The sequence below is a fragment of the Notamacropus eugenii genome, chromosome 7, assembly GCF_028372415.1.
Source record: "Notamacropus eugenii isolate mMacEug1 chromosome 7, mMacEug1.pri_v2, whole genome shotgun sequence".
NCBI lineage: Eukaryota > Metazoa > Chordata > Mammalia > Diprotodontia > Macropodidae > Notamacropus > Notamacropus eugenii.
In genome coordinates, this window is record NC_092878.1 from 91062843 (window position 1) to 91079061 (window position 16219).

Below are 16219 nucleotides of genomic sequence, written 5' to 3' on the forward strand. Positions count from 1 at the left end.
GCAACCAAATTTTGAAATAATTTTCCATAAAGGTTCATGATTAACAGTGTCAAAGACCTTGGTCAGATCTATGTAGTGGAGCCACAAATAGATCTGTCCTTTAACCTTCACTGTGCAACAAGTTTTTTAGCAATAATTTGGCATTGATAGCAATGAAGGTGTTGATAGAAAGCTTTGCATTTGACATAAAGCTGAGGTGAATAGTTAAGGTGATGGAGGTGAGAACAAGTTCTGAAAGATAGCTCTACAGACTAAAATAATGGGCAAGATAAATGGGATAAAATTAAATTAGATATAAATATAATACTAAATTTGGGTTCAGAAATCTACTGCAAAAGTACAGGAGGGACTGTGATTATAGAACAGTTAATATGAAAATGAGTATCTGACCAGTGTAGTACCCATAGAATGAGTCAACATTTGGCAAAACAGTGAAAAAAAAGATTAATGTGATTATAGGCTGGACTGAATTAAATTCAAGAAGCATTCTATGTATACATCTCTTGGTAGTTACTAGGGGCTATCATTTTTTAGTCATGTCCAAGTGTCCAAAACTGATTTGGGTTTTTCTGGGCAGAGATTCTTGAGTGGTTTGCCATTTCATTCTCTAGCTCATTTTATAATTGAGGAAGTGAAAAAATCAGGGGTTAAGTGATTTGCCCAGTGTCACACAGCTAATCAAGTGTCTGAAGTCAGATTTGAACTCATGAAGAGGAGCCTTCCTGATTTGAAGAGCAGTGTTCTATCCACTGTGCCACCTAGCATGCTCCAGTTACTGGGTATACAAAAGTTGGGGGGAAAAAAACAGTCCTTCCTCTCAGAAAGCTTCTATTTCCCTTTTGGGATACATATGTCAAATACTTAAAAATATAAGGTGATAAGCATGATAACAGTGAAAAGAGAATTGGGGGACAGCAGTTAAGACAGCATAGCAAAGGCAGGGATTAGCTTGAGGTTTCCCACAAACCCCTTCAATTATCTATAAAAAATCACTCTAAACAAATTCTAGAGCAGCAGAACCCACAAAATGAAAAAGTGAAACGAATTTCCAGTTCACGACAATCTGAAAGGTTTATAGGAAAGGTCTGTTTCACCAGGCTAGGAGAGGAATGCAATTCAGCACAAGGATGCCAGCATAGAGCAAGCCCCAGCAAACCCAGAGAAGGCCTCAACTGTCTGTATCACTGAAAGCTAAGTTGGTTTGCAGGCTTCTCAACCCACAAATGCCAGACACAACTTAGAAGATCAATAGGAAAGATCTATTGGACATGGGTGAGAGAGGAGCACAATTCAGCCCCAACCACAACACAATTGATCAGAAAGAGATTACAGGAGTCTCTTTACTGGCACTGAAGCAGGGCTCTGTTGCTTTGCTCATATTTGGATCTGGGTGAGCATCCTGGGGCAAGAAGGGGCACTGGCATAGCAGAGCCTGTGGCAACAGAGGAGAGGGAATTCTCCTCACAGCTCCAGAGCAGAAAACAGTGCTTATCATCACAGATCAGAGTACAGGCCAAGAGAGGAGTAAATGCGTCTCCTTAGATCACACCACCTTGGAAGAAGTGAAAACTTACAGGTCCCTAGAAGTCTCTCTGAAAAAGCTGCACAAAAATCCTGAAACTTAGGACAGTGTACCATCTACACTGGAATATTAGCAAAGAGTAGGAAGTCAAATAATTTCCTGGGAAAATGAGCAAATGATGGAAAAGAAATCAGACTACAGAAAGTTACTTAGGGGACAAGGAAGATCAAAACATACACTCAGAACAAGACAACAAAGTCAAACCTCCTACATCCAAAGCCTCCAAAAAAAATAAATGAATTGGTCTCAGACCCTGGAAGAGCTCAAAAAAATTCTGAAAATCAAAAAGGAGAAGCAGAGAAAAAATTGGAAAGAGAAATGATAAGGATGCAAGAAAATCATGAAAAATGAATCAACAGCTTGCTAAAAGAAACCCCAAAAAGTACTAAAGAAAATAACACCTTAAAAAAGAGACTAACCCAAAGGGCAAAAAATGTCCAAAAAGGCAATTAGGAGAACAATACCTTAAAAAGCATAATTGGCCAAGGGTGTCCAAAAGCTCACTGAAGAAAATAATTCCTTAAAAATTAAAATGGAGCAAATGGAAGGTAATGACTTCGTGAGAAATCAGGAAATTATAAAACAGAACCAAAGGAATGAAAAAACTGAAAACAATGTGAAATATCTCATTGGAAAAGCAACTGACCAGGAAAATAGATTTAAAAATTATTGCACTACCATGATCCAAAAAAGAGGCTAGATGTCATCTTTCACAAAATTATCAAGGAAAACTGTCCTGATATTCTAGAACCAAAGGCTAAAATAGAAATGGAAAGAATCCACCAATAACCTCCTACAAGACATCCCAAAATAAAAACTAATGGGCTACTATAGTCAAATTCTAGAGTTCACATGCCAAGGAGAAAATATTACAAGCAGGCAGAAAGAAACAATTCAAGTATCATGGAACCACAATCAGAATAACATAAGATTTAGAAGCTTCTTTCTTAAGGGATCAGATGGCTTGGAACATGGAATTCCAAAGGCAAAGGAACTAGGATTAAAACCAAGAATCACCTACTCAGCAAAACTGAGTGTAATCAATGAGGGGGAATATGCATATTCAATGACACAGAGAAATTTAATGCATTCTAAAGAAAAAAAAACAGATCTAAATAGAAAATTTGGCTTTCAAATACAAGAGATGAGAAGTATCAAAAGGTAAACAGGAAAAAAAATCATAAGGGACTTACTTAAATTGCACTGTTTATCTGAAGAACTTAGGATGAAAAATGCTATCCACCCCCAGAGAAAGAATTGAGGGTGTCTGACTTATTTTCACTTTATTTTTCTTGAATTTTTTTGTTTGTATGTTTGTTTTCTTTCACAACATGACTGTTATGGGGGAAAAAATAGCATTCGTTCTGAAGTCAGAGGAGCTAGGTTCAAATCTTGCCATTGACATGCAGAATCATTGTGACCTTGACATAATTAATCCATCTCTATGGGGCTCAATTGCTTCATTTGTAAAATAGTATTGAGTGAAATGTCCTCTGATTTCACTTTCAGCTCAAATCTATGATCACAGAACCTTAGAATACTGCATGTAACCCTTATTGCAAATGGTTGTCAATATTTTTTTGTCAATTTCATGGTGACATGCTTGTTGAATTTCTGGGTAATGTACAATGCTCTGCCACTTTCCCAGTTACTAATGGAATAAAGCAAGGATGTGTGTTTGCTCCCATCCTTTTTAATATGATATTTTCAGAAATGTTGTCAAACATCTTCAACAAGGACAAAAATAGCATAAGCTACCACGCTGAGGGTAAATCATGTAACTTGGGAAGGTTACAAGTTCAGACTAAAGTGAAAGGAGAGTTGATACATGATTTTTTTGTTCACAGATTATTTCACACTCAATGAAGTTTCTGAAACTGAAATGTAACAAAGTATGGATTGATTCTTTGCTTATTGTGCTAACTTGAGCCTAACAATTACAAGAAGAAAATACAACCAGCGCTACACCATCTATAAATAAAACTATAGGTTACAGCAAGTAGAAAAATATGGAATGCTGTAAATAAGTTCACTTCCACTGACACTATATTTTCCAGGGATTTACACCCAGCTGATGTTTATGAACACATTGCAGAATTAGCTCAGTGTTTGGGAATCTCCAAAGGAAGTGGTATTAGACCGACTATCAAACTGAAGGTCAATAGAGCCATTGTGCTCACCCTCATTGTTGTATGTCTATGAAACCTGGATAGTATACCAGTAGCATGCCAGGAAACTGAATCAGTTCCATTTGAGTTGTTTTAAGAAGATTCTGAAGATCATCAGGCAAGATAAGGCAACAGATGGTGAGTTCCTTTCTGGAACTAAATTTCCAAGCATTCAAACTCTACTGCAGAGAAATCAGCTCTGATGGGCTGGGCATGTTCAAATGTCAAACATAGATCTACCCCAAACCATATTTTACAGAGAACTCAGACAAGGCAAGTGCTCACATGGAGGTTAGAGGTGACACAAAGACACTCTCAAGGTTTCTCTGAAGAACTTTGACATGGGAGACACTAGTAAAGGATTGTCTAGCATGGTGTGTCTACATCAAAGAAGGCATTGTGCTCTTTGAGCAAAGCAGAATTGCAGTAGGTCAAAAGAAAAGCAAACTTAAAGACATCTCCACTCCAAATACTGGTGTGGACTATTTATACCAGACCTGTGGTGCAGCCTAGACTTCTTAGCTCATTTTGACCTGATCATCAATAATCAGACACACTATACCTTGGCCCTAACATTGTGTTGCCATTTTAAGCCTCTTCAAGAAAGGATAATAATTAACTATTGTGAATGGTTCCCATGTCCCCCCTTTGATGAAAACTAGAAATATATGTAACTCACCCAGTCCAAAGATCATTGAGGAAGACTGAGTCAGATGCAAGTTGCCAGAATCATAGAGAAAGATTAGAGATTAATCAGACAGAAACCAAGAATAAAGAGTCCAGAGCTGAAAGAGACTTCAGATGCAATGGAGTATATTTTACAGATGAGAAAATTAAGGCCCAAAGACTTTAGATGACTTGCCTAAGGTCAGATAGTAAGTGTCAGAAATGAGATTTTTTAATCCAAATACTCTGATATGAATAGCAAGGGTTCTTTCCAGTGTATAATTCAATCCCTCAGATATCATGAACTCCAAAGGAGACCTTGTCCCATAATTCTGATCATGCCAGATCTGAACATGACAACACAAAATAGAGGAAGCTAAGAGTCACAGGGGATTGAGAACTGGATTTGGGATCAGGAAGATTTGGCTTAGATTTTGGCACCTCAGAAAATTACTGTGTGTGACACTGAGTAAGTCACATAAACTTAATACCATTTTATTCACCTGAAAATAATTAGATTAAAATACAGATAGTACTTACATCATGAGTTATTATGAGGAACAAGTGAGATTATGGCCAAGCTAGGCATGGAGCTCTGAACTGTCCTCTTTGTGAAGTGTCTTGCAAATCTTAAAATGTTCCATAAAGGTCAAAATCAATGTCATTGCTCACATGTTGAACTTTGACTCAGGAAGATATTCATTCAAACACTAGTGGTAAGATCCTAGGAAAATCATTTAACTTATATCAGCCTCAGTTTATTCCCTTGTAAAATGGGGAGGAAAATAATACCTGGTTTTCAAGAATTATTGTGAGGTTCTCATGAGGTAATATATGTAAAGCACATTGCACACCTTAAAGTACTATACAAGGTTAGCAATTATTATTATTATTATCATTCAATAAAGTAGTAATAATCATAGTAGTAAATCTATTGTCAGTCTTTGTGATATAGGCAAGATATCAGTCATAAAAGTGGTGCATGTTGGAGGGGCCAGCTAAAATTAGGAAGTGTTCAGTGCCATGTTGCAGGCAATTGAAAAGATACGTTAAGCACATATGGAAGAGGTCCAAGAGGAAGGCGTGTTAAGTTAAAGTTGGAAGAGGGATTTTAAAGGCCCAGTGGAAGAGATGAGAAAGAGACAATATGAAGTTAGTAATGACTATTATTATTGGAGGAGTGGGCTATAAGATTGGATTTGTCCCTAGGACAGTGTACCTGGATAACAGAGGTTAGGCAAATAAATATGATTAGAGGTGAATTGGAGAGACTTATTGGCCAATTAGAGAAAAAGGATCAAGCGGGCAAAAAGAACCATGCAGGGATAATCAGGCTTGAAATTCTATTTAGAATGTTGGAATGCTGGAATTCCTAAAGATCAGGTTTTCACTTTGATATCCTCTTTTGTGGTCTGTCTTCAATGGAGTCTCATATTTATCGCTATTTTTTTCAATTCAATATAATTTGATATGTATTTATTCAGCCCCCACTACCATTAAGGAACATAGTTCGGAATTAATTTCTAATTTTTCAGTTCAACACATTCAATAAGCTCCTGTTGCCTAAAAGGCACTGAGCTAGAAGTTGGGCATATGAAGGTGAAACAAAACAAAACAACAATAACAAAAAAAACAGTCCATACCCTCAAAGTGCATACCTTAACTATAGCCATAGTCAGCCATAAGAGCTCTAGCCAGAGTTCTCCTATCCAAAGCCAATAATAAAACAACAAAAAACAATGCTAAGAAAATTAAACATACTGATTTACAGATTCTCAAAAGAGAAGTCATGCACCGCATGCCTACAAATCAAGACCTACTATAACAAAATCCCAGAAAAACCAAAATGTTGAGTCAAAGATGATGGCCTACATCTAGGAACCATATCTGAAAACAATACAATCCTATTCTAGCATGCATCGAACTAGGGTCCCCTTGGATTTCATTGGAAAGCAATCTTGAAAGGTGGATTTTTTCATAAGAGTTCTGCAGGATTTGATATTCATTTTATGACAAATAATTCTGTTTTGTCTATCTTTGAGAGCAGGCCAATAGAGTTGGGTTTTTTTCCCTCACATGAATTGCTTATGTTACACTGTAAGAATTTCAAAGTCCAATGCAGTGGGTAATATGCTTATTAAACAGTATATTACATTTTCTTCTTCTTAAATCTTCAATAATTTTGGAAAATAGAAATCACTCTGTGAGCCTTATCAAGAAAAGTTATATTTTAATATATTTTTTAAGAATTTTAAGTAGAAGGTTCTTTTGTATTATTTCCTACATTAATTTCATTTCAATTTTATTAGTTCAGCAATTTATTATGAGACTTTAGAGGAATATTTTTCTATACCACATTATATCTTAACATTTAATAGAACAACTATATAAAGGTGTTGAATTTTAGAAAGAAGTGTTAAAAACCATATTATTTTAACATTTTTGAATAAAAGATTAATTATAATCACTTTGGAAATAAAACTTAATAAATTCAAGTGAAACGGCAAGTGTTATTAACTGCAACAAAAGTGTGGTTCAGTAGAAGAGTACTGGAATTAGAGTTCACGCACTTGAGTTGAAATCCTACCTCTAACACATTACCTTTATTGTCATAAAAAAATCACTTAACTCTTCAGTGATCTAATCCATAAAATGAGGGGATCTTTGTTACATGATGAGATGAAAATTAAGGGAAAATCACTCTGGTAGATAACTGAAAAAACGTTGTAAAAATGAGAGCATCCCAGAACTTTATGTTCCTATAATCCTCTACTGTAGGTTAACTCATCATAATGTATTAATTTATTTTTAAATTATGTTTATTTCTTTCATTAAATAAGTCCAAATTTTTAAGTCATTTTTTTAATCTGAGCTCCAAATTTTCTCCTATCCCACACACTTGAGAAAAAAATTTTATGTCAGTCATACACGTGAACCCACACAAAACACATTTCCATATTTTTCATGTTGCAAAAGAAAACACAAAACAATAAAAATAAAGAGTGTAAAAGTATGCTTAAATTGGTACTCAAAAGTCATCAGCATTCTCTTTGGAGGTAGATAGTATTTTTTATGATGGGTCCTTTGGAATTATTTTGGGTTATTGTTTTGATCAGAGTAGCTAAGTCTAAATTAATAGTATTGCTGTTAGTATGTTCAGTGTTTTCCTGATTCTGCTCAGTTCACTTTGCATGAGTTCATATAAGTCTTCCAGGTTTTTCTGAGAGTATCTTGGTCATCACTTCTTATTGCACAATAGTATTCCATCACAGTCATATAACATAACTTGTTCAGCCATTTCCCAATTGATGGCCATCTCCTTGATTTCCAATTTTTGCAATTACTCAAAGAGTTTATGTATGTATATGTGGGTATGTGTATATACATATATATATTTTTATATATGTTTTATATTTATATATGCATATATGTATGTATATGTGGGTATGTGTATTTACATATATACTTTATATATGTTTTATATTTATATATGCATATATAATACATATTTTATATATAATATATTTATATAAACACATTAACATAACATTTTCATTATATTATTATTGTATTATATTAATATATTAAATATAAATATTATATATTTGTATATATACACTTTTATATATATTTTACTAGAGCAACTTGCTCTAGCTTTTCCCCAGTTTCCTGTTTTCCTTCTAATTTTGTTTGCATTAGTTTTACTGATTTATTTCTTTATTTCATATAATCAAAATTATCCATGTTACATCCTATGATGCTATCCCTTGCTTGATCATAAATTTCTTCCTTTACCCATAGATCTCATAGGCACATTTTTTCAAGTTCATCTAATTTTTTTATGATGTCATCCTTTATGTCTTAATCATTTATCCATTTTAACCTTATATTGGTATTTGGTGTGAGATGTTGGTCTATGCTTCGTTTCTGCCATACTCCTTTCCAATTTTCTCAGGAATTATTGTCAAATGTTGAATTCTTACCCCCAAAACTTAAATCTTTGGGTTTGTCAAACACTCAATTGCTATGCTTAGTTTTTTTTTTTTATTTGATTCTCAAGGATTCTCCAATTATGCCTCTCCCTCAGGACTTTCACTCCTTCTTGAGAGAAAGTACTCTTCTCTGCCTTTAAGATATGACCCAGAAATGGCTATAAGAAATGGAGCTGACAAATAACAATCTGATCCTTTCTAAATGATTGTCAGTTCCCTTTACCATCTTGAGCTTGAGAACTCTGAAAGCTGTTACTGCTTCTCTTGCTACCACCTAGTTCCACCACTGGTGTTTCATCCACATAAGCTCTATGTCAGTCTCCTTCTGCACAGCTCTCTCTTTCTGACCTCCCATGTTGTTTTGGAGTGAAAGGACATTTCATGTGACCTTTTTTTGTCTCTACCACTTTAGAATTCAATGTGAGGTATTATTTTAAAGTTCTGCAGAGTAGAATATAGAGAAATCTCAGCTGAAAGCTTTCTTGACTCTGTAAACTTGGCTATGCCCCTGGCAGTCCTCTCTTTTTATTTCTATTAAACATTTATTAAAAGGAGTTATAAAATATCCTATGTAGACAACTAGATGGAATAGTAGAGTACCAGATATGGATTCAGGAAAACTTGAGTTTAAATCTGATCTCAGAAACTAGCTTTGTGATCCTGTGTAACTCATTTAACCTCTTTCTGCCTCAGGTTTCTCTTCTGCAAAATGGGAATAATAATTGCATCTTCCTCCCAGGCTTTTCTGGGGATCAAATGAGGAAATATTCATGAAGTACTTTGCAAATACTGAAGTGTTGTATAAATGCTAAGAATTTTTATGTTATTTAGCTTCAGTTTTATTAATGTTTTTTTTTCATTGCATACCTTTTTAGATTGCACTTACTTCATGAGAGATCTTGTAAGAAGATAAAAGAGTGTTGTTGTCATTCAGTCATTTAAATTGTGTGTGACCTTTCATGATGCCATTTGGAGTTTTCTTGGTAAAGATCCTGGAGTGGTTTGCCATTGTCTTCTCCAGTTTCCTTTTTCTTTTATAAATGAGGAATTGAGCCAAAAATGATTAAGTGACTTTTAAGAATCATTGTCTTAGATTGTGCATATGCTTAACATTATTGTAAAGGACTATGGGTAGTTTAGGCATTCTAATCCTAGGGAATACTAAGGAATCTCATTATCTCTAAGCAGAATGATAGAAAGTTTGGTCTTGCTTGAGTGTATAAATTCAATATACATTGATTATCCATTAAAAATTTACTTTTCTAAGAGGGTCTTATTGACCATACAAAGCTTCAGGGTGCCATTTTAATTGTGTCAATTAATTATATGAAAGGATCTATGACTTCATTAATCTACATCATGTCAATTCCCTGTCTTATCTTTCTCTGATATTTTCTCCCCATATAGTCCTGTTTTTGTCTTTTCCCTAATAATAAAAAATCCTGTTTTGTTCATCTTATAAGAGCTTCTTACAGTATGAAACTAACTTTTTAGAATTTTGAAGTGTCTCCCATGTAATTACTTCAAATAGTTAAAGAGAATATATGTGCTTTAGTCCTGATGTAGAAAGGACTGATGGATATTTCTTTGTGACTTGTCACTTTGTCACTTGATGTTCCTATATTTCATTTTTTGATGTGTTCTTTTTTAATGTTTATTTATTTGTTTTTACTTTTCAATATTCATTTCCACAAAATTTTGAATTCCAAATTTTCTCCCTGTCTCTCCCCTCCCTCCACCACACAATGCCTTGCATTCTGATTACCCCTTCCCTCCATATGCCCTCCCTTCTATCACATTCCTTCCTTTCCTTAGCCCCTTCTTCTCTCTTTTCTTGTATGACAAGATAGGTTGCTCTACTCCATTACCTATATTTCTCATTTCCCAGTTGCACGCAAAAGCAATTCTCAACAATCATTCCTAATAATTTGAATTCCAATTTCTCTCCCTTCCTCTTTCCCTACCCATCCCCACTGAGAAGGCAGGAAATTCAATATAGGCTGTATAAGTGCAGCTTTGCAAAAGACTTCCATGATAGTCATGTTGTGTAAGACTAACAATATGTCCCTCCATCCTACCCTGCCCTCCATTTATTCTATTCTCTCTTTTGACCTTGTCCCTCCCCAAAAGTGTTTACTTCTGATAACTCCCTTCTCCTCTTTGCCCTCTCTTCTATCATTCCCCTGACCCCACTTCCTTCTTTCTCCCCTACCCTTCTGTAGTGCAAGATATACTTTCATACCAAACTGAGTGAGCATGTCATCTCCTCAAAACAAATGTGAAAAGAGTAAGCTTCCCTTTTTCCCTCTCACATCTTCCTTTTTCTCCTCTTGCTTCCTTGATACCTAATAATTTACCCCATTCAGTTTCTCCCTTTCTCCTCCCAATATATTCCTCTCTCACCCCTCAATTTTATTGTATTTTTTAGGTATCATCCCTTCTTATTCAACTCACCCTGTGTTCTCTGTGTGTGTGTGTGTGTGTGTGTGTGCATGTGTATAATCTCTCCAACTACACAAATACTGAGTCAAGTCTCAAGAGTTACAAATATTATCTCTCCATGTAGGAATGCAAAAAGTTCAACTTTAGAAAGTCTTTTGTGTTTTCTCTTTCCTGTTTACCATTTCATGCTATTCTTGAATCTTATATTTGAAAGTCAAATTTTCTATTCAGTCCTGGTCTTTTCATCAAGAATGCTTGAAAGTCCTCTATATCATTGAATGACCATTTTTCCCCTGAAGTATTATACTCAGTTTTGCTGGGTATGTGATGCTTGGTTTTAATCCAGTTCCTTTGACTTCTGGAATATCATATTCCAAGCCCTTTGATCCCTTAATGTTGAAGCAGCCAGATCCTATGTTATCCTGATTGTATTTCCACAATACTCAAACTGTTCCTTTCTGGTTGGTTGTCCTTGGCCTGGGAACTCTGGAATTTGGATACAGTATTCCTAGGAGTTCCTCTTTTCGGGTCTCTTTCAGGAGGTGATCTGTGGATTCTTTCAATATTTATTTTTGTCCTCTGGCTCTAAAATATCAGGGCAGTTTTCCTTGATAATTTCATGAAAGATGATGTCTGGGCTCTTTTTTATCATGGCTTTCAGGTAATCCTATAATTTTTAAATTGTCTCTCCTAGATTTATTTTCCAGATCATTTGTTTTTCCAGTGAAATATCTCACATTATCTTGTATGTTTTTCATTCTTTTGCTTTTGTTTTGCAACTTCTTGGTTTCTCATATAGTCATTAGCTTCCATCTGTTCCATTCTAATTGTTAAAGAAGTATTTTCTTCAGTGAGCTTTTGAACCTCCTTTTGCATTTAGCCAGTTCTGTTTTTTAAAGCATTCTTCTCCTCATTGGCTTTTGAGACTTCTTTTGCCAATTGAGTTAACCTATTTTTAAAGGTCTTATTTTCTTCAGCATATTTTAGGGTATTCTTTACCAAGCTGTTGACTCATTTTTCATGATTTTCTTGCATCTCTCTCATTTCTCTTCCCAATTTTTCCTCCACCTCTCTTGTTTGATTTTCAAAATCTGTTTTGAGCTCTTCTGATGCTTGAGACCATTGAATATTTACTTTGGAGGTTTTGGACACAGAAGCCTTGACTTCCTCTGATGTTAAGCTTTGTTCTTCCTCAGCTGAAAGGATGGAAGAAAATACCTGTTCACCAAGAAAGTAACCTTCTACAGTCTTATTTTTTCTCCATTTCTGGGGCATTTTCCCCAGCCAGTTACTTGACTTTTGAGACCTTTGTCAAGAGGAGGGTATATTCTAAGGACCTATAATTTCTCAGTTCCTTCAAGGTGGTACAGTCAAGGGAGAGGTGGTTTGTGACCTGCATGCTGGTCTGGGAGCAACCAAAAACTTTTGTGCCCAGAATCTGCAATTGAATTTCCTCACCGCAACCACCTCTAGCTCCACCAGCAGGTGCTCCTCCTTACCCCTGGGTGGAGCTCAGGGCTGAGAATCAGATCAATGGCTCAATTCCACCAGGGTCTTTAGGCACAGATCTCCCAGGGATGTCACTGAGGGCTGAGATTCAATCAGCCCTTCAATTCTCCCAGGGCCTCTAGGTGGAAGGCTCCAAAAATGGCAGCTGCAGCTGCAGTGCCAGAAGTACAGAGCAGGCTCCCCTCTCCTGGGTGAAGGAGCCCTCCCACTGACTTTTGAAACTGTCTGGTGTTTGTGGGTTGAGAAATCTTGGAACTGCTGCCAGTGGTCCCCTGAATCCTGTTCTGGATCCTGTACCTGCTGCTCCATGCTAGTCGGAGCTCTGCACTAGTCTGGTCTGCACTGATCTGTTCTGCACACATTGCACTAGTCTGGCCATGTTCCTATATTTTAATTCTTCCATTTAGGACAATCTCTTACCCTTTAAGAAATATTCCCAATGCTGTTAAAGAGGGCTATATTTTTTTTTTACTTGACTGGAACAAATCCTTCCTCATAGAATATTTTATTCACTACAATATAAGTAGAATGTCCTCCTTGAGGGCAGGGACTGATTTTATTATTTTATTTTATTTATTCATTCATTTATTTATTTATTTTCATTATTTTATTATTATTGTCTGTCTCTGTCTTCTGGTATAACACCTGCACATGGTTGGCACTTAATGAATTCAAGATGATTTTTATTGAATTTCATCACTTCAGTCCATGGATGACAAGGACAATAAAATGATACACATACACAAAGAGAGTGCTAAAATGCCTTTTAACTGGTTTAATTTACTTTGATATTGCATATCTAATACTACATGTACTTGGATCATTCTCTTTATTGGCACTGCTCCATTCAGATTTGGGGATATCCTTTCAAATACAGATTACCTCCTGTCTTCTCCTGATATTTCTCTCCAATATTTTCCTTATAGAGCCCCTTGCCTTGATTTACATCTCTGCAATATAAATAGAAAATTTGCACAGATAGGACTTATGACTTCTCTGAATAACCTGCTCCAAAGGAACTACTCTTTCCTTCTCACTTCTTGATTTTCCCATTGCTCTGTCATGATTTTTAAACTACATAAATGTTCCCTGGTGAAACTGCTACTCAAGGGTGATTCCCCCTACACACCCCTTTACTTTTTGTTTAGTTTCTTCAGTCTTATAAAGGTCTTCAAGTGGATGCCAAATTATTACTCATCAGCACGTTGTAGAGGAACTACCCGTTCAGGAACAAACTGGACATGATGACCTCTGAGGTGCACTTTCTTCCAATTCTGAAAGAGCACCATAGCTAGAATGATGCTTGGCACTTAAAAGTTGCTTAATAAATGCTTATTTACTGACTGACTCTATATGGTGACTATTTATGTAATATTTATACTTGAGCTACTTTTTTACATGAAATTTCTTTTTTTATAATAGCTAAGCATATATTCTCTCTCTCTCTCTCTCTCTCTCTCTCTCTCTCTCTCTCTCTCAACTCTCATTGGAAGAAATAAAAAAAAATACAAAGTCCCTATGAGAAATATGCTGAGTTAAGGAAACAATTTTCCAGATCGGCTGTTCTCAACCAAGTATATTTTATTATGCATGTTGAGTCCATGTGAGTATCAAGTTTCATCAATGTTTCTATGGAATCATAATTAGTCACAGTCAATATGTTTGGTCTCAATTAAGTTCCAAAAGGAATTTGATATTGTATATTTAATAAATCACAAATAAGAGTGAATTCTTACAATTGATTGAATTTAATTCTGCTATCCCTGGCTAATAAGGAAATGAAAAATGTGGACATATATTAGAAGGTTTTACTGTTCAGTGAAAAAAAAATTACACAAGTTCATCTGGAAAGTCAAAGCTTTACCTCTGATTATTTATCAGAGTTCAAAGTTATATAAGCACTGAAAAAGACAATTCTTTAGGGATTTGCCAAAGTGAGTTATATTGTCCAAATGGATACTTATGAAATCACCATTTTATAAAATCTGAGGACATAAAATTTAATTTAAACTTAACTCTAGATAAAAATGTTTCTGTGGGTAGGTAAGATAATATATGTATCCCATTTTCAAAGAATCTAATTTAAGACATGTAAGTAGATCACTAGTTGAGAAAGAGAGAAAAAGGCATAGAGATAAAGAGAAAGAGAGACAGGGAGAAACAAACTAATTAAGAAATTACTGTAACAAAGAGGAGGAACAGAAATGACAGAGAGAAGCTAGGAAGCTGCCTAAGTTCTCCCAGGTTTCTCTCAGAAAAAACATGAAATCAAGCCTCTAAATGGATTCTGGAGTGGCAGAATCTACAAAATCACAGTGAAACAATTTCTGGTTTAATTTAGAAGAACTTTAGGAAAGCTTTGTCTTACTTGGGTAAAAGAGGAACACTGCCTAGCACAGATGGTGTCTGTAAAAGTGAAGGGGAGACTGTTAGATGTAGCACAGATCAACAAATGTGGCCCTTCAGTCTTGGCTCAGCACATGGAGCAAGCTGACAGCACTTGAGGCCCAAAGCCAGGGACCAAAACTGTGCATGAGGTAAAAATGAACCTTGACCATAGAAAAGTAATATAGTGATGGAAAATCAATACACAAACTGAGAAATGGATAATACTACCTGAAATCTCAAAGGGGAATATGAATTGGTCTCAAGTGAAAACAAATTTTTTTTGGAAGAGCTCAAAAAGGTTATTAAAGATCACATAAGGGAAGGAGAAGAAACACTGGCAAAATAAATGAAAGGCCTGGGTCAATATGTTGGAAAAGGAAGGACAAAAACTGACTGAAGAAAACACTTTCTTAAAAAATACAGTTGTCCAAATGGGGAATAAAACCACTGAAGAAAGCAACTTCTTAAAAAGCAGAGTTGGTCAAATGAAAATGGAGATACAAAAGGTAACTGGAGAAAATTATTCCTCAAAAATTAGAATTGAGCTAATTGAAGCTAATTCGTCTGTGAATCATAAAGAATCAGTGAAACAAAATTTTGAAAAATGAAAAAATAGAAGAAAACATAAAATACTTCATTGGGAAAGCAACTAAACTGGAAAATAGATCCAGGAGAGAGAATTTAAGAATTATTCATCTAACTGAAAGCCATGATAAAATAATGATCTTGGATAGTATCTTTCAAGAAATTATCTGGGAAAACTTCCCTAATGTCCTAAAATCAGAGGATAAAATAGTAATTGAAAAAAATCTACCACTCACCTCCTGGAAGATATTCCAAAATGAAAATTACAAGGAAAATTGTTGCTGAATTCCAGTTATGAGGTCAAGAAGAAATATTGCAAGTAGCCAGAAAGAAATAATCTAAACATTGTGGAATCACAGTCAGGACTGCACAGGACCTAACAGCTTCTACATTGAAGGAGATTTTGGAAGATGATATTCCAGAAGGCAAATGGGCTTGTATTGCAAGCAAGAATTAACTACCCAACAAAACTGAGTATACTATATCAGAGGAAAAGAAGAAAATCTTTCAGGGAAAAAAAACATTTAATGAAATAGGAAACTTTCAATCATTCCTGATGAAAAAACCAGAGCTGAATAGAAAATTTGATCAAACACAAGACTCAAGTGAAGCATAAAAAGGTACACAGGAAAGAGAAAGATAAAAATCATGTCATGCAATAAGGGCTAACCATTTACAACTCTACATGGGAAGATAATACTTGTAACTCTTGAGAACTCTGTCTTTATTAGGGCAGTTGGAAGAGGTATAAATAGACAGAGGATGTGTGTGTAAGTTGACTTTGATGTGAGGATATAAAAAATTAATTGATTGGTGAAAAAAAAGATTGTACTGGGAGAAGAAAGGGGGACTTAGAATAGGGTAAATTACATGACATAGAGGCACAA